Here is a 27667-nt window from a genome sequence, read left to right on the forward strand (position 1 = left end):
CCTGCCCCTGCCCGCGCCCGCCGGCGCCCCGTTGCAGGCAGTGAAGAGCTAAGGGGCCGTTCACGTTGGATGAAATCATCTGGAGCCGGATGGCCAACAAAGGAAAAACATTTAGCACTTCGAGGGCTTTGCGGAATGTGAGTTTATAAGAAAGGAATGAGAGGAAAGACGCGGCGGGCGGCGCTTTTGGAGGGAGCAGCGAGCTGGAGGGCGGCGGGAAGGCGGCTCGGCTCGTTCCCGGCCCGCGGCCTCCCGGTGACTGCATGGTCGGGCTCTGCGGCTCACTTGACACTCTCTAATGACAAGTATATCCACGTATGGAAGTTTCACTGAACACAGCTCCCACGGGGGAGAGAAGGCAAAACAAAACCCTCTTCGTAGTTAGACTCAGCCCACGGGGGCAAAACCGCTCAACTTCGGGCTTGGGCCTGCGCGAGCGCCCAGAGGCGGGAGCTTGCCTGCGCCCCCCCCCCCCACCCCGACCCCCACCCCGACCCCCACCCCGACCCCCGCGCCCCCTGCTGCAGCCTCGCGCCTCCACAGCGGGGAAGAAAGGCCGCTCTAGCCTGCCACCAAAGTCCCACCCTCTGCCTGAGCAGTGTGGCCATTTCTTCCCCGTTAATGGACTTTAGAAATCACCCAACCTACTTGGTTTTTTTTTTTTTTTTTTTTTTTTTTCCCCATTTTACAAAGGAGAAGATGAAGGCTCAGAAGCATAAAACAACTTAACCGAAAGTTACGTATCCAACTGGCATCAAAACCAGGATAGTAAACCAGGTCTCTTGATGGACAGCTCGGTTCCACACCCAGCTCATAAGAATTCTGGGCTTTCGGAGATCATGAGGACCTTTGTCAAAAATCCATATAGGTCCTACTTTACATTGAAAGAAGAAGCCAAGTTGTAGAATACCACCACCAGCTCAAAGCTCTGTACACACTGCGCGTAGCACTAGGAACAAGAAAGGCCTCAGGGCTGCTCCTTTCCAACTGGTTCTAGGTTTACGTGGGGAAATGGGATGAATTCTCGGAGCAGGATCACTGTGCTGTGCGGTCAGTCCAGAGCCTTTCACAGCCACGCAGAACGAGGGATCCGAAATGCCCCGATCACGACCTCCCAGCCAGTGTGCTCCCCAGATCTCTGTGGAACAGCACAGAGATCATTCCAATAATTGGGGGGGGGGGGGCGTGGGGGAGAGTACAGAAAAATGCTTCAAAATATTAGTGCTTAAAAATTAGGCAGTAAACGTACATTTGAAAATTTCCCATTAAAGTTCTTAATTATATTTTTCTCCCACAGATGCTGGGCTGTGCTTAAGAAAAGAGCCCTCAGCAAAACTTGAGTTTAGTAGAAGCATGGGTATCAAAATTAGAGAAATTTCATTATGAAATCCTTTTTAATTAATATGACATGGATAGCTGTAAACTTGAGTTTTGAGCAACAGTGAGGAAAGAAACTATTAGAGGAGAGTGAATACCCCTAGGGATATCCTGAAGATTGTGGAATTTTGACTCATTTGATAGAGCACCTACCTGAAAAAACTAAAATCAATGAGAATCAAGAGGAAAATGGAATGACCAGATTGGAGACACTGCTGAGACAAGGGGAGAACATGAAGTCTACAGGAGCCTTTACAACAAGACAAATGAGTGCTCAAGTCTCTGCAAAAGGAGTAAGTGATGAAAAATTTGTGAAGCAAAAAGAAATGTGTTCTTTTTATAATATAGTTAATTCACCCCTAGCATATTTTGCTGGCATTCATAATTACAGCTGATCCTTGAAACAACATGGGTTTGAACTACGGGGACCTATTTATATGCAGTGTTTTTGTTGTTTTTTGGTTGTTGTTGTAGGGTTGACAGCAAAAGCCACAAGACATATATTTATGATTGCCCACAGAACCCAACTGAAGGTGATTGGTACAGAGTTCTCCTTTGCTGCCCTCTGAGTATCTGGGGACAGGGGGGCCCATGGAGGCCATCAGCAGCCCACTGGGGGCCCCACGACTGAGCAGGGTTGTAGGTTGCCCCATGTGCCCACAGGGTGGTTGGATCCAGCACTCAGGGCTGGCAGGAAGCTGGGCTGAATCAAAAGGTCCCAGAGAGCGGGCACAGTGCTGTGCAGGGAGCCCCAGGCCCCAGGTGTCCCCACCCCTGGGATCCTCCACATGCTGGCCTTCCCAGTTGTGCTTGGGTGGCTGAGCACCTTGGGCCCCCACGTACCTCCCTGGAGGGGCCCCTCTGCCCAAGCGCCTCCTGGAGGCTGGGCACTCAAGTGTGGACACAGCTGCTGATGGCCACAAGCCGGTGGCACAACCTCCAGGCAGATGAGGCAGTTGTACTGTTGCCTCTGCTGAGTCAAGGTCACCAAGCTGCAGAACATTGCCATCCCCCTAGGCCAGGCCCACTGCTGTTGCTGCCCCTGGCCCAGCCTGGCCTGGAGACTCTATGCAGATTTTCTTCAATAAACAGAGATACAGTACTGTAAATGTATTTTTTCTTCCTTCTGATTTTCTTAATGATATTTTCTTTTCTCTAGCTTACTTTATTCTAAGGATACAGTATATAATACATATACAAATTATGTGTTAATCATCTGTTTATGTTAGGGGTTAAGGCTTCTGGTCGACAGTATGCTATTGTGGTTAAGTTTTAGGGAGTCAAAAGTTATACCCAGATTTTCAGCTCCAAGGGAGTTGGTGCCCCGAGGCCCTATGTTGTTATGGAGTCAACTGTATTTGTATATTAGAAGGCTTAAAAGGGGATTTTATAAAATATAATGTATGTTTCAGACTTTTAATTTCCGAAACTAAGCAAAGCAAAGACTTTAAAATAAAAAGCCAATATTGTTCTTAATGGGGAAACAGGTATTAGTGACAGGTTTCCTAAAAGCAAAGTCAAAAACAAAGATACTCTTTCTCAGACAAGTTGTTTAATAAACTACTAGAGGGTCTTGTCATGCTGATAAGGCAGGAAGAACAGTAAGAAAAATTAGAAAGGAATATCACTGGGGTGCCTAGGTGGCTCAGTGGATTAAGCATCTGACTTGATTTCCGCTCAGGTCATGATCTCTGGGTCTTGGCATCAAGCCCCACGTCAGGCTCCACACTGCACCTGGAGCCTGCTTGGGATTCTCTCCCTTTCCCTCTGACCCTCCCCACCTCTAAAAAAAATATAAAAAAGAAAGGAACATCACTAATTGCTAAAGTTATGATTATAAAAACCCAGGAAACTGAAAGAAATCTACTAGGAATTTTAGAAACAAAATAATTCAAAAATATCATATAAAACTTATTCTCCAAAATAACAGTAGCATTCCTTTTTAGCAATAACAGCTATTAAATTTTTGTTTCAAAAATCTATTTCCTGTGGCACCTGGACAGCTCAGTCGGTTAAGCTGGCCAGCTCTGGATTGCAGCTGAGGTCATGATCTCAGGGTGCTGGGATCCAGACCCACATTGGGCTCCACATTCAGTGGGGAGTCTGTTTGAGGATTCTTTCTCCCTCTCCTCTCCCTCTGCCACTTCCCCTGCTCGTATGAGTCCACACACTCTCTCTCAAATAAATAAATAAACCTTAAAAAAAAAAAAAACCCATTTCCCTTATACCAAGGACAAAACCTATCCGTACCTAACACACATTTATTGAGAACTTACTTGGTAACTAACCTAAGGTGGGATATATCAGTTCAATATAAATATATTATAGAAGAAAAAATAAAAATATATTTTTTAAAGATTTATTTATTTATTTATGATAGAGAGAGAGGCAAAGACACAGGAGGAGGGAGAAGCAGGCTCCATGCCAGGAGCCCAACGTGGGACTCGATCCCAGGACTCCAGGATCACGCCCTGGGCCAAAGGCAGGCACTAAACTGCTGAGCCACCCAGGGATCCCCAAAAATATTAAAATCCTATCAGAGATTAGTTTTGCTTGCCATAGGAAATATCAGATTGTGTCATAAAGCAACCCACATTAAAAGTACATTGCTGACTTTAGAAATTGAGGGAACCAAGCACAGAATTTCAAAATAGGACATAAGTTATATGAGAATTTAATATAGGACAATTTGAGTGCAGTAGAAAGGAGAGCTGCTCAGATTATTCTTTAATAATATTAAGAAATAGAGACTTAGACCCTTACTTTACACCAAATAGAATTATAAAACCATAATAAAATTATAGTGAAGAAAAATTTAAAATACAACTTCCCAAATTTAGAAGAAAACAGAATAATATATTTACCCCCAAGTGGCTACTTAGATTTACTACTTAAAAAACAAACAAACAAAAAAAAACAAAAAAAACAAGAGAAATTACAAAAAGGTGGTGGTCAGGGTGGAGGATAAAACTAAGATAAAAGGTAAATATTGATACAAAAATATTTTGTGATAAATATTGTATATAAATTTTTACTTCTAAATTATATAAAAAAGCTGTCTCAAATCTATAAGAATGAGTCAAAATTTCCAATGATAAAAGTATCAAAGAATAAAAAATTTATATATACCAAATTTAAGTAATTGTTCAACTTGTCATATGAGTGGAATGAAATAAAACTGTAATGTAACACTTTACACTCACCAAAATAGCAAACACAAAGACAAGTGATAAAGTCCAGAGTTGGCAAGCCCCCAGGGAACATATTACTATTACCTAAGGACAGTGTTTCAAACTCCAAAGGCAGTCCAACAAGAGGTAACTAGAACCATGCACACACAAAAGATGATACTCTTTGACCCTTTAATCCTATTTCTGAAAATGTGTCCAAAGAAAGTACACTTTAAAAACTTCTGCTTTTCAAAAGATATTGTTAAGAGAGTGAAAAGACAAGCCAGAGACTAGAAGAAATCTTGGCAAAGCATGTACCTGATGAAGTAATACATAAAGAATTCTCAAAATGCAGTAACAAGAAAGCAAACAACACAATAATAAATGGGCAAATGACTTGAAAAGACACTTCGCTAAAGAAGATATATGGATGGAAAACAAGCACATGAAAAAATTTTCAAAATCATTAGTCATTAGGAAAATATGATTGGAAACCACAAGAAGATAAAACACTGCAAACCTACAAAAACAGCTAAATTTGCAAAGATCATTTGTGGATGAAGATGTAGAGCAACTGGAAGTCTCATTTACTGCTGGTGGAAATTAAAAACTTTGGAAAAGTTTGGCAGTTTCTCAAAAACATACAAATGGATTAAAGACCTGAAGGTGAAACCTGAAACCATAAAACTCCTAGATGAAACAGGCAATAATTTCTTTGACATCAGCTGTAGAAATATTTTTCTAGATATGTCTTCTCAAAACAAAAGCAAAAATAAACTAGTGGGATTACACCAAAATAAAAAGCTTTTGCACAGTGAAGGAAGCCATCAACAAATGAAAAGGCAACCTACTGAACTGGAAAAAAAATATTTGCTAATGATCTATCCTATAAGAGGTTAATATCCAAAATACATGAAGAACTTATATAACTCAACACCCAAAAGACAAATAATACAATTGAAAAAATGGGCAGAGGACCTGAATAGACATTTTGCCAACAAAGACATACAGATGGCCAACGGACATGTGAAAAGACACTCAGCATCACTGATCAGAAAAACACAAAACAAAATCACAATGAGGTATCATCTCACACCTGTCAGAATGGCTCAAATAAGAAACAAGAAATAACAAGTGTTTATGAAGTTGTGGAGAAAAAAAAACCACCCTCATGCATTGTTGGTGGGAATGAAAATTGGTGCAACCAAACAGTACGGAGTTTCCTCAGAATGTTAAGAATAGGGCAGCCCGGGTGGCTCAGCAGTTTAGTGTCGCCTTCAGCCCAGGGTGTGATCCTGGAGACCCAGGATCAAGTCCCATGTCAGGCTCCATGTCAGCATGGAGCCTGCTTCTCCCTCTGCTTGTGTATCTCTCTCTGTATCTCTCATAAATAAATAAATAAAATCTTAAAAAAAAATAAAACAAAAGTCATCTCTTTAAAAAGAATGTTAAGAATAGAAATACCATATGACCCCAGTAATTCCACTTCTGGATATTTACCCAAAGAAAATGAAAACACTAACTTAAAAAGATATGTACACCTCTATCAATAGCCAAGATATGGAACAGCCCAATTGTCCATCAAGAGATGAATGGATAAAGAAGATACAGTATGTATATGTGTACATACACACACGCACACACACACATACACACACACACACTGGAATATTACTCCACCATAATGAGATCTTGCCATTTGTGACAACATGGTTGGAGCTAGAGAGTATTATGCTAAGTGAAATAAGTCAATCAAAGAAAGATAAATACCATATGATTTCACTCATATGTGGAATTTAAGAAACAAAACAAAGAAAAAAGGAGACAAACGAGTAGACTCTCAAATGCAGAGAACAAACTGGTGGTTGCCATAGGGGAAGTGAGTGGGGGGATGGGTGAAATAGATAAAGGGGATTACAAGGTACAAACATCCAGTTCTAAAATAAATAAGTTATGGAAATGAAAAGTACAGCATAGGGAATATAGTCCATAAGATTTTAACAATGTTATTTGGTGATAGATGGTGGCTACATTTATTGTACTGAGGAATGTATGGAATTGTTGAATCATTATGTTGTATGCCTGAAACTAATATAACGCTGTATGTTAACCCTACTTTGATTTTTAAAAGTTCAGTATACACCTACCATATAATCCAGCCATTGTATTCCTAGGTATTTACCCAAGAGAAAAGAAAGCTCCTACCCAAAAACATGTACCTGGATGTTCATAGGAGCCTTGTTTGCAACAGTCAAAAACCAAAATAATCCAAATGTCCATTATTTATGGCTAAATAACCTGTGGTGTATTGACATAGTGGAATACTACTCAGTAACTAAAAGGGAATGGACCACAGATACACACTGTAACATGGATAAATCTCCTATCATTATACTGGGCCAAAGAAGCTAGATGAAAGTAGAGTACATATTGTGTGGTTCCATTTATACAATATTCTAGAAAATGGGAACTAATTTGCATGGATGAAAGTAGTTTGGTGGTTTCCTGTGAAGGGGGAGCAGGGAGGTGGGAAGGAGCAGGAAGATGGGAATAATTGCAAAGGGATTCAAGGAAACTTTTGGCAGTGATGGACATCTTCATTATCTTGACTGTAGTGATATTTTATTATGCACACGTGTCAAAAATTATTAAACTACACACTTTATGTATAGTTTATTGCATGTCAATTCTATTGCAATAAAGATGTTGAAAGTACTTGAGGTAGAAAACCATTTATATCAGCATCTTTTATAATGGCAAAAACCCAGTAGGAAATCCCTATGTCTACCAAAAGGAGTGGAGCTCAGTAAATTATGTCTCATCAATTTACCACGAAGCTTTTCTGTTGTTAAACATAATATATGTGAAGGTCATGTGGATATAAACTTCCTCAGGAGAGAACATGAAATGATATACACAGTATTATTATAACTACACAAAATTCAATGATTACATGTGGCCAAAGACTGGAATAGGTCACAGAGAAACCTTAACAGTTTAAAGTAAGGGATTATAGGTATAAATGTGGAGTTGTTGCGATAAATTTCACGTTGGCTTATTTTTTAGGGTCTTATCAACATCTTTCTAAAGCTTTCTCCAACGCATTTGGAAAGTCCTGGCACTAAGGAGACAAAGAAAGGAGGTGTAAATGCAGAATTCTCCAACAAGATACTATTTTTGTGCCTCTTTGCTTTCTCTTTACACTCCCTCCACGGGCTCTCTGCTCGTTCCCACTGGTGCCACTACTGCCATGCTGATCTTTCCATCCCCAGGACACTGCATTATTTGGCTCCTTGCCATTTCCCCTCTAGCTACCATAATGATTCTGCACACTCAATCTCGCTCTTCACGTGGTCATCAAGACAGATGACATCATGTATTTTCCTCAGAAAAGCTGTGAGAAGACTCCCACTCTGCCCACATAATACAGTTAACTTCCTCACGTAAGTCTGTCAAAGCCACTGCAACCTTTATTTCCAGCCTTATTTCCAGTGTTATTTCCTTGTTCCCAGCCACAACTTCTTGTTTGTTGGGTTTTAATTCCTATGCACCGCCCTAGGTCCTGAAGGTGTAAACATAAATAACATTTGTGTGATGTTCTATTTTATGTGTCTACTAGGCTAAGCTATGATGCCCTGTTGTTTGGTCCAACACTAGTCTAGATGTTGCTGAGGAGAAAATTTGTAGATGTGATTAATCCTTAAATCAGGAGACTGAGTAAGGCAGATTGCCCTCCATAATGCAGAGCGGCCTCATCCAATCAGTTAAAGGCCTTACTTGAGAGCAAAGAGTGAAGTTTTCCTGGAGAAGAATCAGTTCTGCTTCTTCTGCACATAGAGAAAACTTGGCTGAGTCTCCAACCTGCAGCCTATTCTATGGACTTTGTACTTGCCAGCCGCATCATTGTGTGAGCTAGTTCTTAAAATAAATCTCTCTCCCCCTATGTGTACATACCCTGTTGTGTCTGTTTTTCTGGAGAACTCTAATACCAGATGGCTCTCACACTTATGGAACTCATAGGCTAACCCAGGGAACAGGAATATAACCAAATAATTAAATCCAACCTGGAGGGTACCAGACTAGCCCTTCTACCATAAATGATGAAAAAAAAAAGTTTTTTAATGGCATGGGTGCCTGGGAGGCTCAGTCAGGTAAGCGTCACAATCTCAGGGTCCTGGGATCAATCCCTCATTGGGCTCCCTGCTCAGTGGGGAATCTGCTTCTCCTTCTGCCCCTCCCTCAAGCTTGTGTACTCTGTCTCTCAAATAAATAAAATATTAAAAAAATAAATGGCTTTCAGAGATGACCTATGAGACCTAAGATCTCTGAGAGGAGGAACAAGTGAAGAGCACCCCAGGGCTACTCTGGCTTTCTGTCTAGAGGTACTACCTGGACTGAGGTGCAGGGAAGGGAAATTCAAGCAGGGGATGGTGGTCTAGCTCAGCTGGGATGAGGAGCATATCACTTCTTGACACTCCTTCCTCTATATAACAATATTACTTCCAGCAATAGTCATGTAATAATCAGTAATAATTATTTTCTTGATTTATTCTCTTGTTTTAAAACAGTTAACAATGCAAAAAAAAAGAATAAATACCACTTTATAAAATATTATTCATATTTAGTAAAATAGTTCAGGTATAAACTAAAATTTATGCTTAACAAACACAAATGTGATGCCTCACATTTCCCACTGTTTCACTATTTCACATTTTATACACAAACTTCAACTCTTAAGTGGCTACATAAAATGACAGATTTAAATAACTCAAATTGTTTCTTTATCTTTATAGCCATGTGCTATCATTGTGTACACCAAATCCATTTTTAAACATGGCAGTTTCTTGTACCACAGGGTGATGGAAACACAAACTATAGTTGAAGCCAGTTCAAATGATTCTGAACTGTGCCACTTTCAAAATGAACACATGTAGCTGTTTAATAGAGTGAAGAAATAACAATGTGCAATTTGAACTTTATATATGTATCTTTAAAACTCAAAGAAACCTCAGCAGTAGTTGAGAACATAAGCCAACAAAGGTCCTACCTCCCACCCCCAACCCCTACCTCAAGAGTATTTTATCATTGATTAATCAGAATTGCAGAGACATGGTGATAATTAAAAGACAGACTTTTAGTCATTTTTATAATTGTTTTAAAATTATCTCAGATAGCATTCCTTCAAATTTCCAGCACCTAGGCTGAATTGCTCCCTCCAATCCACCTTTGGTGTACCACTGGTTGGGGGTGACCAAAGGTCTGACATTTGTGGGGTAGAGTACTGTGGGGAAGGACCTATGCAGACAAAGAGCTCTGGAAATTTGCATGGGTTTCCCATGTCTAGCTGGATATCCTGTGGACATGAAGAGGGTGAGAAGCTAATGGCTTGGGAAAGGAATTTGCAGGGATGAGACAGCTGAGCCACCTCCAGACCTCATACAGGGCTTGTACATGTTGAGGTTCCCACTAGTGAGAGTGGAGAGATCTCACTGGACACCTTGATAATTGAGCAGACACCAGAAAGGCCATATACCTCAAGATCAGGGCTAAGTTAGTAACAAAGCTTATAAAGAGGCCTTGAAAATCAAGCTGATTTGCAAGTAAATTTAAAACTGCAGGAAATCTCAATACTTTTTAAAAGAAGACATCAAAATCTTGACTCTTAACATCATTACATTCATACTGTGGTAGATAGAATTTCTAGGAATGGCACCCCAAGATTCCATATTCCTTAAGTCCTCAGAACCTATGGATGTGAGGCAATGGGATATGATACCACTCTTGTGATTGTTATATTATCGAGATGAGATAATCCAGCTTGACTTAATCTAATCATGTGAGCCCTTAGAAGCAAAGAACCTTCTCCAGGTGGAAAGAGAAGAAGAGGTCAGAGAGACTTAAAGCACAAAAAGGATCTAACACATCACTGCTGGTTGGAAGGTGGAGAGGATCACATGAAAAGGATTGAAGGTGTCCTCTAGGAGCAGAGAGTAGGCCCTGACTGCCAGCAGCAAGAAACTGAGGACCTCCATCCTATAGCAACAAGGAAGTAGATTCTGCCAACAACCGGAATGATCTTGGAAGCATATTTTTCCCATGAACTTCCAGGTAAGAACCCAGCCCAGCCAACACCTTGATTTTGTCCTTCTGAGACCCTACACAGAGAACCCAATGGAGTACAAGAGACTTAAAACCTATGGAACTGTGAGATAAGAATAGGCACTTTTTAAAGCTGTTTAAGTTTGTGGTAAGTTGCCACACAGTAATAGAAAACTAATAAAGTAATGCTAGAATCAAATCAAAACAACACTATAACATGCTAAGAAACAGGAAAATGTGACCCACAAGCAGAAGAAAAGTCAGTCAATAGACACAGAACCAGAAACAACAAAGACCATAGAATCAATAGACACAACCTTTTAATTATAAGTCTGCTTCATGATTTTTTAAAAATTTGTAAATTCTTATTTTTTTTAAGATTTTATTTATTCATGAGACACACACAGAGAGAGGCAGAGACATAAGGAGAGGCATCCCTGCAGGGAGCCTGATGCAGGAACCGATCCCCAGACTGGGGATCACACCCAGAGCCAAAGGCAGATGCTCAACTGCTGAGCCACCAGGCGTTCCTACGACTTTTTTTTTTTTTTTTTTTTAAACATGACCATAATGAAAAGAAAAATGGAAGATACAAAAATGTCCAAATGGAACTACTGGAGATGAAAAGTGTAATATCTGAAGTAAATGATTCATGAAATGGGAGCGATCATATTAGATCTTCCAAAAGAAAACTTTTGCAATCTTAAAAAAATACAAATAGAAACTTTCCAAATTGAGTCTAGAAAAAAAGGCTGAAAGAGAAATGGAAAGGACATCAGTGGCTTGTGGGGCAATATTGAGTGGACCTGTGTAATTGGAGTATCACAAAATACGAGATTAAAAAAAATTTTTTTAAAGGATGATGGCCAAATTTGTTGAAGTTTGATGAAAACTAAAATCCCACAGATCCAAGAAGCTAAACAAACCCTAAGCAGGATAAATAAAGAATACTATAAAAGGAATACCATAATCAAAATGTTTAAAACAAACACAACAAAATCTTAAGAGCAGAGAAAAAGACACATATGTTCAGAGAAAAATATATATATACAAATTACCACTGACTTTTCATCAGAAACAATAGAAACCAGTTAGGATGACAACTTTAAAATACTGAAAGAAAATAATCTTCAGAAATGAAAGTACAATTTTAAAAATTTCAAACAGAAGCTGAAAAAATTTGTCACCAGTAGACATGAACTACTAGAAATTTTACGGAAGCTCTTTAGGTTTATGAAAAATAATACAAAATGGAAAATTGGATCTACATATAAAAAGAAAGGAGACTGGAAATAAAGATAAAGGAGGGAAAAGAAAACTCAGGACAGGTAGAAGAAACAGAAAACAAATATGAATATGGTAGGCTTAAATCTAAACATATGGATAATTACATTAAATATAAATACTGTAAACATTCTAATTAAAAAGCAGAGATTGCCAGGATGAATACAAAAGCAGACTCACCCTTATTCTATCCTTGGGAAATGCACTTCGAAAGACATAAACTAATTAACAGTAAAATATTTAAAAACTAATCATAACAAAAAAGGAGTGAGTATATCAATATCACTTCAGAACAAGGAATATGCCCAAGGTAAAGAGATATTTCATAATGATAAGAAGGCCAATCAATTAAACAAGATGATATAACAATCCTAAAGGTGTATGTACCTAATAAGAGCTTACAAAATACATAAAGCAAAAACTGAGAGAACTAAAAGGAGGAATAAACAAATCTATTATTAGAGCTGATTATTTTAATACCCTTTCTCAGTATAGAACAGAGAGACAGAAAACTGGTAATAATAGTAAGACTAAATAACACCATGAACCAACTTGACCTGACATCTAAAGAGCCCCAGTCTAAATATCTAAGAGATTTTCACTCCATTCCAATGCTCATGGATCATTCACCAAAACAGATGTTGAGACATGAAAAAGAAAGTTACAATAAATTTAAAAGGTTTGATATTAAACAACAGCATTAAATTAAAAATCAGTAACAAAAAAAGTCTGGAAAATCTCTAAATATTCAGATATCAAACAACACACTTCTAAATAACCTGTGGGTCAAAGAAGAAAACAGAAGGAGAATTAGAAACTGTTCTGAACTGAATGATAATGAAAACAAAAAATTTGTGGCACGCAGGTAACGCAGTGCTTAAATAGAAATACAAGGTTTTAAATCTTACATCAGAAAACTAAAATCAATGATTGAAATATCTATCTTAAGAAGCTATAAAAAGAGCAAGTAAACCAAAATAAGTAGAAGGAAATAAGTAGAAGTAAATGAAGATAAATAAAAAGAAAAGCAAAAATCAATGACCTACAAAGTGGAAAAATAATACAGAAAATGAATGAAACCAGAGAAGGTTTTTAAAAAGAGTAATAAAATTGCTAAACCTCTAGCTAGATTTTTAAAAAAGATTTTATTTATTCATGAGAGACACAGAGAGAGGCAGAGACACAGGCAGAGGGAGAAGCAGCCCAATGTGGGACTCAATCCCAGGACCCTGGGATCATGCCCTGAGCCAAAGGCAGATGCTCAACCACTGGGCCACCCAGGTGTCCCAACCTCTATCTAGCTAGACTGTTCAGAAGGAGAAAAAAACAAAAACAAACAAACAAAAAACAACTCTACAAGTTACCTCTATTAGGGCTGACAGTGGGCAGATCCTATAATCATCAAAGATATTATGAGGGGCACCTGGGAGGCTCAGTCGGTTAAGCATCTGCCTTGGGCTCAGGTCATGATCTCAGGGTCCTGGGGTGGAGCTCCATGTTGGGCTCCCTGCTGTTCCTTTTCCCTTTGCCCCAACTGTCCACTCACATTCTCTCTTGCTCTCCCAAATAAACAGTCTTTTTATAAAAGATATTATGAGACCATCATGTATAGCTTGTGCTAATAATTTTGAATGCAGATAAAATGGACAAGTTTAATTTACATTTAATGGTTTTTGAAAAAAAAGAAAGAAGTGCAATCCAAAGTAAATATGGCCAAATGTCAAAATCTGTTAAATTTGGTTGGCAGGTACCTGGGTATTGTCTGCATGATTGAAATGCTCCAGAACTAAAATTTTAAATTAATTGATGGAAAATGATTTCCCAGGATCATTCAGTCAACGAGTATTTATTGATCATCTCTTATGTGATAGATATTGGAGCAAGGACCTAATAATACACTAGCCAACAGGCCAGAGAAGTCTCTGCCTAGAATGCAGTCTGGTGGGTCACACAAAATACATACAAGAGATGCGTAGAGGCTGTGGTGGGTGCTATGAAAGAAATGACTCCATGAAGACACACTCACTAGGGGAGAGGGTAGGAGGTTTGCTCCATACGGGGAAGCTTGGGAAATTAGGGAACCTGAGACATGCATGAGGAGAAGCAGTGACATGCGCAGAAAGCCAGGGAAAGTGAATCCCAACAAGAGGGAAGTACCTAAATATGGGAGCTCTGGGGTCAGAAAGAGCTAGAAAGACTAGAATATCCTGAGGGAAAAAGCAGTTTGAGATGAGGTTGAAGAAGTTGGATTTTATTTTAGATGCAAAATAGGATGTCATGGGGGTTTTAAGCAGAGGAGCTGGTTTTGAGGTACTTTGGTCACTATAAAGATTGATTCCCCGAATGGAGGACTGAAGGGGGAGCTGCTGCAAACCTCAGGGGAGGAAGCAGGTGGCTCACACAGGGAGGTGGCAGTGGAGACAAGTAGAGTCCTTTGAGGTTTGCCATTTATGCCCCAAGCTGGAGATTTAAAGACTCAAGTTTGTCATTTTTTCTAGGAATACAGCGTGCAGGCAGAGGGAGCCATGCCATTCTGTACTCTTGGCATCATTACTACTACAACGGTGGGTGCAGTGGCCTCAAGTCACTTGCTTCAGAAGGCACTAGGTCACCATCCATCTCAACAGAGGGGATGATGAATCCTGATGCCACCACCTGACCAGATTACTCACATTCCACTTTGTGCTGGTAAGTCCCTCAGCTCAGGGTTTCAGGGCCAAAGATGCAAGCATACCATCCCCAGACCACCCGGGCCCACTCCTGGTACCAAGTCGGGATCAGCCAGGATCCAGTCAGAAGATCAGAAACATAGCAGTTATTTTAAAAGAGAGAATTTAATAAAAGAAATAGGTTACACAGGTATTGGAGGGCTAAAAAGGCAAAACAGAAACAATGCGGTTAAAAAAAATGTAAAAATATAGTAGTAACTATGAGTCCATGAAGCCTCCACCATCGTCAGGGCTGAAGAAACAGACAGAAGGGATGGCCCTAGAAGGCTGCAGGGTGGCACTGGTGGGATGCAGAACCACCTGCAGGTCCTGAGTCAAGAGTGGTTGCTTGGGCGGCCCCCACAGAACAGAGAGTAGACAGGAAGGAGCCACTGCTGCCTCTCCAGACATCTGGTACTCTCTGCAGCCCCAGGAGGCCCAGTGGGCCAAGACACAGCTGCTAATGGAGAAAGGTGGTTTCCAGGGTCTTGGTTCCCACCTCACCCCACGGAGCATGGAAGGGCAGGTTTGGGGCTGAGAGACTACAGCTTACCAACTAATGTGCAGAGCTTTTTCCACAATCATAGCTCATGAAACTCTGTTCAGTCTTCATGTGTGCATCGCAGAAACGTTTCCATTATCCACAGAGCCACTTTTGAGATATGAACTCTGTCTCCCAGGGAATGCGTTGTCACCTTCACATCTGCTAAAGCTGTCTGGGGTAAAGGACTTTGTAATTCCATGCCTGGTACTGACACTATGCATTTTTACTTAAAGCCACTTTAAGCTATTTGCATCACATTATAAAAAGTGTGTTTTAGGGCTTTTTAAATAATATATTTATATATAACCTGAGATGTATATCTGTGATCTCCAATATGTAACACTTACTATATTGCAATGCAGCTGATGAATTATTGAAAACTACATCTGAAACTAGTGATGTATTCTGTTAGCTAATTGAATTTAAATTTTAAAAAAGTAAAATTATTTTTAAGATGTCCATCAACAAATGAATGGATAAAGAAGATGCAGTACTTATATACAATGGAATATTACTCAGCCATTACAAAAGGATGAAATCTTATCATTTGTAATGACGAGGATGGAACTAGAAGGTATGATGCTAAGTGAAATGTCAATCAGATAAAGACAATTATCATATGGTTTCACTCATATATGGAATTTGAGAAACAAAACAGAGGATCATAGGGGAAAGGAGGGAAAAATAAGATGAAATCAGAGAGGGAGGCAAACCATAAAAGACTCTTAACTCTAGGAAACAAGCTAAGAGTTGGTGGAGGGGAGGGGGGTAGGAAGATGGGGTCACTGGGCAACAGGTATGAAGGAGGGCATGTGATGTGAGGAGCACTGGGTGTCATATACAACTGATGAATAACTGAACCCTACCTCTGAAACTAATAATATACTATATGTTAACCAATTGAATTTAAATAAATTACAAAAAAAGAAATGGAAAAACAATGATTTTTAAAGGCTTGTTATGATAGTCAATATTTGCAATTATGAATTTATAACACTGGCATAAAAACTAGATTTGTGTTAATTTTCTTTCCTCCTCTATTTCCCAATTGCATCGGGTGACCCCTGCAAGCATCAGAACTTCACACTGCCTGAGGCTGCTTCAGGCTCAACTACTATTTTCTTTTCAAAATAAAGTCATTGAGAGTATGTCTGGTAGTCTGAGAGACTTTGTAAGAGAAGTGATTCTTACAAAGAGAATTAATTCTCATTTTCTATTCAGTCCCATAAGGCAGTGCTGCTTAAATTCTCTGTGGTGAAGGACCCTTTTAAAATTTTTCCAGTCTGTTGCAAACTGATACTTTGTAAAAATTAATAAAAATGAATTACTAGAAAAACAAAATTAAAAAAAGACATACAAGATAAAAGCTGTAATTTTGTGTTATTAGTTTAACCAACAGGAAATTACATTGCAATAAATACTACCAGGGTAAACATAATATAGGGGAAAAGAAATAAGTACAAAAATTGTACATGTTGCTTATTTGCTGGAAGTATGCATATGGGCAACTGATACATAGGCTATTACATGTATAGCTTTTTTTTTTTTTTCATTTTGAGGGAAAAATGAATCCTCGTATTAAATGGTTATAGGCAGGGCAGCCCAGGTAGCTCGGCAGTTTAGCCCCTGCCTTTGACCCAGGGCCTGATCCTGGAGACCCGGGGTCGAGTCCCACGTCAGGCTCCCTACATGGAGCCTGCTTCTCCCTCTGCTTGTGTCTCTGCCTCTCTCTCTGTGTGTCTCTCATGAATAAATAAATAAAATATTTTTAAAAAAAGGTTATAGGCAGAGTATGAATGAACAGTGTATGGAAATATTTAAAGGTTTTAGTGTAGCAAATAGACTTGCTTCTTGATTACTAGTTTATCTAAGATTGCCAAGACTTGTAGGGGATAATGTATATTTAAACTGTTTCTATATTTTATTTTGATAATAATTAAGAAGAAGAGGAAGAGGAAAAGGAATGAGGAGGAGGAGCAGAAAGAGGAGGAGAAACTTGTCTCACTGAATGGAATAAGAGATTTTAGAGCAATTTCAGTAAACTCAGTTTATTCACTTTTAAATTTTATCTAAAATGAAGAAAGTGCTACTCTGTTTTCAAAGTCCTTTAAATACTTAAATAGAAGTCAGTTCCAGCAATGTATCCTGTAAGTTACAGTTAAATTTAAATCATCTTTTGATGAAAGAAATGGATTCTGGACCCATGAATTTTTTAGGCCTAGATCTCTTTTGATGGAAAATAAAATTCAAAATGCTTTATCAAACTTTAAGGCGTTTTGTGATAGCTTTTCACAGATGTGCAATATCAAGATCATCGCCTACATCATTGATAATTGTTAAATTATGGAATATGTGCCGTAATAATCTGTAGAAACTGTTCCTCCAAGCTTCTAACTTTCGTTTTTACCCTTTGATCTTATCTTGAAAAACATGTTGCATTTCTTCTTTGCATGGAAGTACTGAGATCATTAAAAGTACTGAAGAGCTTTAGCAACCCTGCTTGTCCAATTCATATCTTCAACAAGCCGGGACCAAACTGTCTTCTGGTTTTGCAGGAATGTTGAGTTGTTCTGTAGATCAAATGCTATCAAACATTTGTTCTCTCGATGATCATCATTCCTCAGCATGCCATAATAGCTGTTTATGATCTGCTTCCAAACTACCATATAACATAAGAGAATAACCCAGAACTTTACACACCAGCTTTTACCTAATTCATGATTTTTAGTATGACACTAGGCCCATTGTTTAGCTCTACCATTCTTCCTAGCCCAGGTCTTTCTCACAAGAGAAACCACATTGATATACATTCCAGTGTGAGCCCCTTAGTCAGGGTAAATTCTGATTCGACTCCATCAGAATGTGTGCTCCCATACAAAATGTAAACTCCAAACCATATTGATTGACAATGTAATCAATCCTTCATAGTATTATTTAGTTCAGACTTAGTTATGTTTATCAGCAACAAAGTAAAAAAAAAGAAAGATCTTCCTATCACCATGATGAACAGGAATACGAGATTATCACACTGCAATGAAAAAATATGTTGCTACTTTTAATTGCTCTATGAGTTAGCCTTCTATAGTATTAGCCAGTTCCTAAATACGCAGGGCTATGGGGGCCCTGGAAGTAGTAATTGAGCTACCTTCTTTGTTGTTGAGTCACCCAACATTTCCAAACAAATACCTTTGATACAATCTTCATCAGTGTCTTGGCAACTGTATGTGGATGATAGGCTTGGCAAGCTGAAATACTACTTATTAAGAAGCATGTAAAGTCCTAATGTTTATATGGGAAATACTGAACATCTGCTTTAATCAGTTTTTTACTCCAGGACTCTTTCTTTCAAAAATATTTTGTGGTTTTGAATTTAATTTTTGTAAATAAACGACCCACACGTTTTGATGGTTCCATTCCTTCATAGCCAGTCCATTTCTACAAATAATTAAACACTATGCTTTCAGGATGTCAATACCAATGACAGCTATAAACGGAACTCTGTATATGAGGGATCCTACTTTCAAGGAAAACTGATACAAACTCTTGGGTCTTTGCTTCTTCAAAATCACTTCCATTTTCACCATTTGGTTTATACTCTTGCCACGTTCAAAAAAGCTAAGTATTTTCTTACTCCCCCAAAACCTCTCAAAACAAAAAACAAAACAAAAATAACCTCCAGGGATCCCTGGGTGGCGCAGCGGTTTGGCGCCTGCCTTTGGCCCAGGGCGTGATCCTGGAGACTCGGGATCGAATCCCACATCGGGCTCCCGGTGCTTGGAGCCTGCTTCTCCCTCTGCCTGTGTCTCTGCCTCTCTCTCTCTCTCCGTGTGACTATCATGAATAAATAAATTAAAAAAAAAAAAAAAAACCTCCAGTAGGGCTTGTTTTGGGCTTCAATAAATTGAGTGTGAAAAATAACTAATATAAACTTTATCCCCTATTTAACAATGTTAAAACATAAATGAAAACTGTCAATTAAAAACCAAAACTTGTAAATATGTTATAAAAAGAAATGCTTACCTTTTCACAGATTTTTATACACTTTTAGGTTACAAGTTGACAAACTTAATAAAATATGTTACAATATGGTCCTACTGCACGTGATTATTTATTATACAACTTGTACTTTATGACTCCCCAGTTGAGCTTGCCAATACTGAAGTGGTCTCTACCCTGTTCAGTGAGATGAGTTCACCAAGTCATCACAGCAACTTTAAGCTGTTATAAAAGCTTCTAATGCTTATTCTCAATTTCTATACCTAACTTATCACAGATCAGTAACAGTTCATGGACTGGCACCAACCTGCAGACCACACTTTCAGTAGCACTGCTATGGTATTGTGGACAGAGAACCAATGGTATTTGCTGATGAAATACCTGATCAGTGGGACTCCTGGGTGGCTCAGCGGTTGTGCATCTGCCTTCGGCTCAGGTCATGATCTGGGGGCCTGGGATCGAGTCCCCACATTGCGGTCCCCACAGAGAGCTTGCTTCTCCCTCTGCCTATGTTTCTGCCTCTCTCTGTGTCTCTCTCATGGATAAATAAATAAAATCTTAAAGAAAGAGGGAAGGAAGGAAAGAAGGAAGGAAGAAAGGGAGGGAGGGAGGGAGGGAGGGAGGGAGGGAGGGAGGGAGGGAGGGAGGGAGGAAGATAGATCTGATCAGAGATGTAGGATAAGGGAGGAGAATCCAAAAAGTTTGGGGCAATTTTAAGCTAGAGTCAACGGGTGGATGGTGAAGCCATTTGCTGAAATAGGGAGAAATATGTTTGGATACATTAAGTTTGGGATGCTAGGAATCATCACCCAAGTGGGGATGGTAAATATCAGTGAATCTGGAACTTAGGTAGAGATCCAGTCTGAAGGTCTGACTTTAGAAATCACCAGCATTTAGATGTTCCAATCTAGCATGAGACCACCTAAAGGAGAGAACATGGATAGTGAAGAAAGTCAGAAGCAAGGCCTAAGCCCTCCAACATGCAGAGGTGAGCAGAGGAGGGGCACAAGTGAAGGAAGGAAAGGCTCTGGGTAGACAGTTCTGATGTGCACCCCTAATGCAAAACCTTGGATTAGAGCCACTCTGAATGTTCCACAGTAAGCTAAAGCATCTTCACCTTGGGTACCTGGAACCCTTTACCAAGTGCATTGTATATAGAAGCACTTAATAAATATGCACTGGGTGAATGAATGTAAGATGTCACAGATATGAATATTGCCATACTTGTTATTCTAATACTGAAATTTTGTGGCACTTTAATTTTACAAAATACCTTATGATTATCTCTATGAGTAACTCCTTCCAAATGATTCATGGTACCTGGGATAAAAAGAGTTCCTAAGTGTTTTTGCACCATGGACCCTTGTGGCACTTAAAGGCTGATTTTAAATGCATAAAATTAAACCAGTTGCACTGAAATAAACATCACAATATTAAAAAAAAAACAAATTAGCAGTAATATGTTATAGGTGCTTCTTTATTATCATATGAAATGCCAAGATCTGGTGGCATAACAATGAGTGGCAGGGAAAAGGAAAGGAGGATTTTGGAGGAAGGAAGGGAGGATTCACTAACTGCTAAGCTGTAAAGAGGAGGAACAAATTCAAGGTAGCCACAACATCTGCATTATGTTGCAGAAATAGCTGTGATTTCTGTTGGTGACAAAGTCACAGATACTGCTAAAATGTGCTTTGTTACCAACTTTTCTGAAAAAAAGTTAAGTATCCATTGAAGTCCACATTCATGGATGCCAGATGAAGAATCCCTAAATTAAAAGGTCCCCTTCACTTGTACCCTCACCCCACATCCAGGTTATGCTCTCTTCTAAATAAATAAATAAACATGTATATAATTATATTTAAATGTAAAAAGATATGTTTTATATATTAAATTAAATATATATTATAAACATTTTTTTTTACCTATCATATATACCAAAATAATCATATATACCAAATAGTACAGCCTCGTGGTAAAGCAATTTGGCAGGGTGCACCCCCCCACACACCTTGAGAGAGTAAGAGAGCATGTGCATGTACATGATGTGAGGGGGCAGAGGGAGAAAGACTCTTAAGCAGGCTCTCCGCTCATTGTGGAGCTAGGGCTCCATCTCACAACCCTGAGATCATGACCTGACCTGAGCCAAAATCAAGTAAGATGCTTAACCAACTGAGCCACCCAGGTGCCACTATGCACACCCTTTAGACTCAGAAATTCTGCTCTCATAATTTCCCTTGAAGATAATGCCCCACATGTGAGCAAAGAAGTGAGTAATGTGGATGTCTACCAGTGACACACATAACATCTGTTCAACAAGTAGCTATTGTGAGCCTTCTGTGGCAGACACTCTTCCAGGCATTGAAAACTCAGCAAGAGAACCAAACAAATTTCCTGCCTTCACCGCATTACTTCCAGGGTGGAGGGTAAAAATAAACAAAATAACCTTTATTGTAAAGGACATTAGAGGGTGGTAAGTACCACTGAGAAGGACAGAGAAGGCTGGTAAGTGTGTTCTTTATAAATACCCCAGCCAGTGAAGACCTCACTGAGAAGGGGCAGCTGAGCAAAGACTTGAAAGTGCTAGGAAGTAAGCCTTGTGCATATCTAAAATAAGAGCACTGTTGACAGAAAGCAGAACATGTGCAAAGGTCCTGAGACAGGAGCGCTTCTGGGTGTCTGAGGAAATGTGAGAAGGCAAGTGTGACTGGAGCAGCATGTGGCAACAGGAGAGCTACAGATGAGGATGGAGATCATGGGGGAGGGGGAGCAGATCATTTCAGGCCTTCTCCACCACTGAAAGGACGCTGGCTTTTTTGAAGTGGGATGAGAAGTCACTGGAGGGTTGGGAGCAGAGGGGGGGCCTGACCTGAGGCACATTTAAAAAAGATCCCTTGTGGGGGGATCTGCCCCCACAGACTGGGTGGAGGAAAGGCAGAAGCATGGAGCCAGGCTGGGATGCCCGCGCTGGTGGTGGTGGCTTTGACAGGGTTTGGCAGTGGAGGTGCTGACATGATGGATATGGAATGGAAGAAAAATAAGGGAACTTGAGGTGATGCAGAGGTTTTTGGCATAAGAAACACAAAGAATGGAGATACCACTCATTTAAATGGGAAAAGTCTAAGAGAGTAGTTTCAGGGCAAAAGATGAGTTAGGTTCTGACCATGGAGAAGTCTATGACATATGCATGTAGAGAGCTGAATAAGGACAGAAAAATAGCAGAAAACCTAGAAGTAACTTAAATGTCACTAATAGGGACCGGTGAAGTGAATTACTGTGTACTGATAAACTGCTGAAGGAAGAGCAGAATGTGATATAAAGAATGTGATATAATTATATGATTATGAAAATCTATCTATATTATATGAAAAAGTGAGTTGCATAATGGTACAGCAGCATTTTAATAAGATTACATTATTTAATTTATTATTATTTAAATAAAGAACATGTATCATATATGTAATATAAAAACCAAAAAAGACTGAAACATTTAAAAAAATGTTTTAAATGCTGCTTGGTTCCTACATGAGCAACCACTCTCAAACCACAGGCACATTTTGTTCAAGTTGTTCCTTAAAACAGGTAGAAGTGTTTTGATTACAGCTTCCGTCTGAGAGGCAGCAAGCAGTTGGAGATCCGGGGGGGTGGGCACTGGGAAAAAGGGAGAGTGAGACGAGACAACTGCAAGGGGAGAGAGGAAATGAGCCAGAGGACAGGTGTGATATGGAGATTTAAAACTCAAACTGGGGGTGCCCGGGTGGCTCAGTGGGTTGAGCATCTGCCTTCGGCTCAGGTCATGATCCCGGGGTCCTGGGATAGGGCCCCACATAGGGCTCCCTGCTCAGTGGGGAGCCTGCTTCTTCCTCTCTCTGCTGCTCTCCCTGCTTCTCTCTCTGTCAAATAGATAAAATCTTAAAAAAAAATACCCAAAAAACTCAAGCTGGGGCATTAGACACGTGTTTGTTTGGCTAGCACAGGGTCTTTCAATTTTTTAAACATGGGCACCTTTAGGCAACTTGGGAGCTCGCCAGTTTGCCACAAGCCCCACTGCTCCCCACGACCTCACACGCAGCCCAAGTCATACATGTGTGTCACGGTAGGCAGTGACTTTTACACTCCTACACTGACATGCTTTGAGTTCTTGCCCTGGGCTATGCACTGAATTCAGTTCTGCCTTGTGTTGTCTTGGGCATGTGGGTAATGCCAGAAGATTAATGGCTTGAATAACTTCCGCCAGGGAATCTGCATGTTTCATCTATCTCCCCGTTAGCCATAAAAATGCCCATAAAAATGAAAGTGGTCACAAGATTTCTTTCTTAGTTCATACTTAGGCTGCAAAAGTGTGAACTGTGCTAATGAGCAGGCAATGGAGTCCTGACTTCTGGTTTAATTTTGACAATTCCTTCTTTTCCTGGGCTGATAAGGCTGTTCCTCCTGCTTAAGTACAGAGTGGCACAAAGATACCACGACTCAGGTGGTTGTTCTGACGACTACATCAGGGACAGATGGAATCATAACAATGTGACACATGTGACTATGCGTAATAGATCCTGCTAACAGGCTGAAGGTGGAGGAAAGAAGCCTTGGCAGGTAAAGACCAAATAAATTTAAAAATAAACTCAGCATCTCTCTGCCAAGTAGCTTTCCACACATTAAATAATATCCATTCTAAGATGACGGTAAGTGGCTATTAACATAATTATTTGTTGAATGAATGAATAAACAAATGAATGTTCTACATGTGGTATCTCTTTATCTCAATGAAAAGACAGACCTAAATAGACCTCTGTGGAAATCTTTTCTTTCAAAGTGGGTTTCAAGATCTAACAATGGCCCCCCAGCCTGGCATTTGGCCCTTGAGTTGTCTGTGTGGAATATAAAGCTAAGAGAAACTTTACAACAAGACCTGGAAGGGAAGAGGCCATCATGTTTAACCGCATATCTAGGGAAAAAAAAAAAAAACTCCGAAAATGTTCCATTTCCAATAATCACGGAATACACATTGCCTTTTAAGATTTGTTTCTCAGAACAGCAGAGATCATTTAGTTTGAGAGAACACAGAGTGGCTTAATTATTTTTTTTTCTTTTCTAGATTCTCTGCCAAGAACCACAGAGCAAAATGAAATGACAGTGTGGGGAGACAGCTGCTAAGTAATCTCTTTGTTGTATTTCTAATAAGATAGCTACATCATTTCTGTTGCTAACGTATAGCCGTATTAGTTCTGAAATAAGCTATTATGGTTTTTTCCCCTCAGTGGACTGCAGTTGCAATAAGTAATACATCATTTATAATTGGAAATGTGTATCCCTACGACAAAAAGTTTGCTACTTCTTGCTTAAACTTTTAAAGACTTTTGAGTATATTGCTTGAATTTGAAACCAGCAGCTTGATTTGCACACATAATTTGATATTGACGGAGCACCTGGTGCATGGTCGGGCTCCGGGAGTAGAATGAAGAAGAGAAAGCAGGTGAGGGTGGAACTCTGAGGAAGAAAACATTTTAGGGAAGGAGACTGGGGAAGTCGGCCAGGAAAGCAGGAAGAGCCCGGATGTCAAGGGCAAAGAGCACGTGTAGGAGGTGGGCTTGTTGGTGTCAAATGCTACAAAGAACAACCAAAGCACCTGCTGGTTTTAGCAGCAAAGAGGTCATGTTGAACCTGGTCAGAGAGGATGCAGCAGAATTCCTGGGGCAGAAATGAGGTCACACGGATTGGAAGGGATTTGGATGTGAGCACAGAGTGGGGAGTGCAGCTTAAATGCAGAGCTTCAGACACAGAGGCTAACTGATGCGCTCAGGCCCCCAGGAAGTAGACAGGATGAGAATCCCAAGGGATCTGCCTGAGGCCATGGGGCGGGGGAACAGCACCTTGGCCACTGTGACAGGAGGCAGGAGTCACGGTGGCAGGTCAGCGGTGAGTGGTGAGACCGCCATCCTCCTCATCCCCATGGCCATCAACAGTGGCCAGTAAAACTGTAGAGGGGAGCACGGAGTGAAAGACACTGTGGCTTTGAGGACTTCACTTTTCTTAAGAAATGAGGAGCAAGGCCGTTTGCTGACGGTGACAGGGGAAACGGCTGGACGGGAGCCTGATAAAGGAGCCGAGGTTCAAAAATGCTCCTGTGGGAACCAGGAAAGACCTGTCTGGAAAAATGAAGGGCTATGGGGGCACAGAGGTCCAGCCAGGATGGACACATTTAGACTGTTTACACTGATCATACTGCAGGTGCTTGGGAACCTCAGTGTAAGGCAGAAGGTGAAGAGTCAGGCGGTCCTGGGGCAAGAGTAACAGAACGAGAGGCTGGGAAGTCGAGGGCACTGCCTAGGGGGTGATGGACCCAGTTCTAGACTAGAAGGGGAAGCAAGGAAGCCTCAAAAGAGCCTCACCATCTGAGAAAAACCCAGAGGGGTAAGGAAATTGAGTAGAAGTTCAAGAGTGATGGGACCAGCCCTAGACCTGGGCCAGAGGGGATCTGCCTGGGTCCCATATTCTGGAAGGTTCTGCTCTGGCCCTCATCTGGCTGCACCTTTCTCCAGAGAACAAAGAGTGTGCAGGACCAAGGGGATGTGTCCACCCAAGCTACACACTCCACCTTTTAAAGGATATTCCAGGTACTTGGGACCCTAGGGTTGATTCCCTACCCAAATAGCACTAAGCCTACTTTCAGTGCCTGTGCAGGCCACTTCCTAAGGGCTTGCTCAAAGAGTAGCTGTTTGTAGGAGATGTGGATTAAGCTCAGAGTGAGGGGTGGTGTCCATGCAAGTGTGTGAGCCCCTCACCACAGGGAGCACAGCCGCAGACCAGGGGCCAGTGCCCCCCTTGCCATAGATGTCCCATGTGGGCCTCCAAGGAACTGATGGTTTCTAATCAAGCCTTTGCTTTCTAGCTTGTTATTAAAGTATATTTGTCAAGGTAGGAAGAGAAAATATATTTAATATTTACCTTGCTTTATTATATATATATATGTATATATATATGTATATAGATAGGTAGATAGGTAGATAGATAGGCTGTACATAGACACACATGCACACAGAGCACGTGGCATCCCATGTGTACTCTTGCTCCAGGCGTGCAAACGTCAGGGATGTGACTGAATGAAGGAGGCAGCTGGATAAGAGGTTGAAGTAGGAATTCTTAGACTTCTGAGTCAACGTGGCACAGTAAACACTTGCTGAAAATTTTCAGTCTGCTGCCACATACAGAAGTAACAGATAAAATATTTTTTAAAACCACATAAGCCTGTTCTATTTTCTATTTGCATTCTCTGCTTTGCTATGTACCCGTCCGGACCACATTACTTGGGCTCCCTGGTTGGCTGCCTCTCAGCTGGGTTTGGCCAGCAGAAGGTACTAGCAAGAGATAAGAGGGTAGGAAGAGAGAGGATAGGATATTTCTTTTTTGCTCCCTCACTACTTCAGGCCTGCCTTCTAATGGTAGCTACTTCCCTCTAAACTCAGCTTCTACTAGGGGGCCCCTCAGTGGTAGCACCAGCTGTCCCTACACTCCGATAAAGACATCTCTTCCTTTGCCTCTTTAGGACTCAGTGTGGCGACAGCCTACCACTGTTCTTAGTCTCTGGGTACCTTAAATGACCTTGCTGGATTCTTTATTCCTGTCCTTACTTCCATAAATAGTTTCTTCATTAAAATCTCTTGAATTTAAGTATTTAAATGATATTCTATTTTTTGCTGGGGACTTGGCTGATTAAAAGCATTTTCAAAAACAAGAAAAGTACATCTCTCTAAATAGGAGAGGATAATGACCCCCAGTAATAAGTAGTGATGAAGACTCTGTGGCCATTGTGAAATTGGGGTGAGGGCAGGTGCTAGAAAGAACTGGGGGTCTTACGTTTCTGTATCTGCAAAGGGAAAGGGACTAATACCACAGATATCAGGGTGGGGTAGGATGGGATGAGATTAGTTCTATTATTGCAGTTAGGGTCAAGGCCTCCAAATTGCCTGTGACTAGAAATGAAGATGCCTATACTTGACTAACGTCTGAGTCCACACTGCCCGTGAGCTCAGACATTGTTACTTCTCTGCAGTGGGATTCCCAAGCCATGCTTAATTTATGACTTGTTTCAGAGCTAAGGATCTCAAAACCATCCCTCAGAGGAACCCTTGTAAAGCAAATCCACAGGGAAGTTATGCTCTCCAGAAAAGAAAAGAAAATGACAAAATATACAAGCATGTGCAGCATGATTAAAGACAGTCCAATGAATGAGACAATTCACGTCTGAGAAAATAGAACAGAGCAGAACACTCTGAAGAAGACTTCTAAAATCCTCAAAGTCATAATGGAAGAATAATGGATATCAAATGAGACTGTAATATGTAGAAGATTTTATATAAAATAAAAATAAAAAACCACAGGGATGTAATACATAGCATGGTGACTAGTTAATAATGCCATATTGCATATTTGAAAGTTATTAAGAAAAGGGATCTTAGAGGATCCCTGGATGGTTCAGAGGTTTAGCGCCTGCCTTT

General features: G+C 40.3%; 1 protein-coding gene and 1 long non-coding RNA gene across 8 annotated transcripts in view; one reads left to right on the forward strand and one right to left on the reverse strand.

Annotated features, from left to right (window-relative positions):
• LOC111097140 lies at positions 1 to 27539 on the forward strand. 4 transcript variants are annotated; one of them, XR_005363684.1, is made up of 5 exons: positions 1 to 137; positions 1522 to 1670; positions 14429 to 14618; positions 24268 to 24326; positions 27263 to 27539. It is a non-coding gene; the product is annotated as an uncharacterized LOC111097140 (long non-coding RNA). The 4 variants fall into 4 exon arrangements; XR_005363681.1 differs by lacking the exon at positions 27263 to 27539 and having other exon boundaries at positions 24268 to 27255; XR_005363682.1 differs by lacking the exon at positions 27263 to 27539 and having other exon boundaries at positions 7 to 137; positions 1298 to 1670; positions 24268 to 27255.
• Positions 1 to 27667, reverse strand: part of EFCAB11 (EF-hand calcium binding domain 11) — a 145180-nt gene that overhangs the window by 16679 nt on the left and 100834 nt on the right. The window lies entirely within an intron of this gene.

This window comes from Canis lupus, chromosome 8 (genome assembly GCF_011100685.1).
Source record: "Canis lupus familiaris isolate Mischka breed German Shepherd chromosome 8, alternate assembly UU_Cfam_GSD_1.0, whole genome shotgun sequence".
In the NCBI taxonomy this organism is placed as follows: domain Eukaryota; kingdom Metazoa; phylum Chordata; class Mammalia; order Carnivora; family Canidae; genus Canis; species Canis lupus.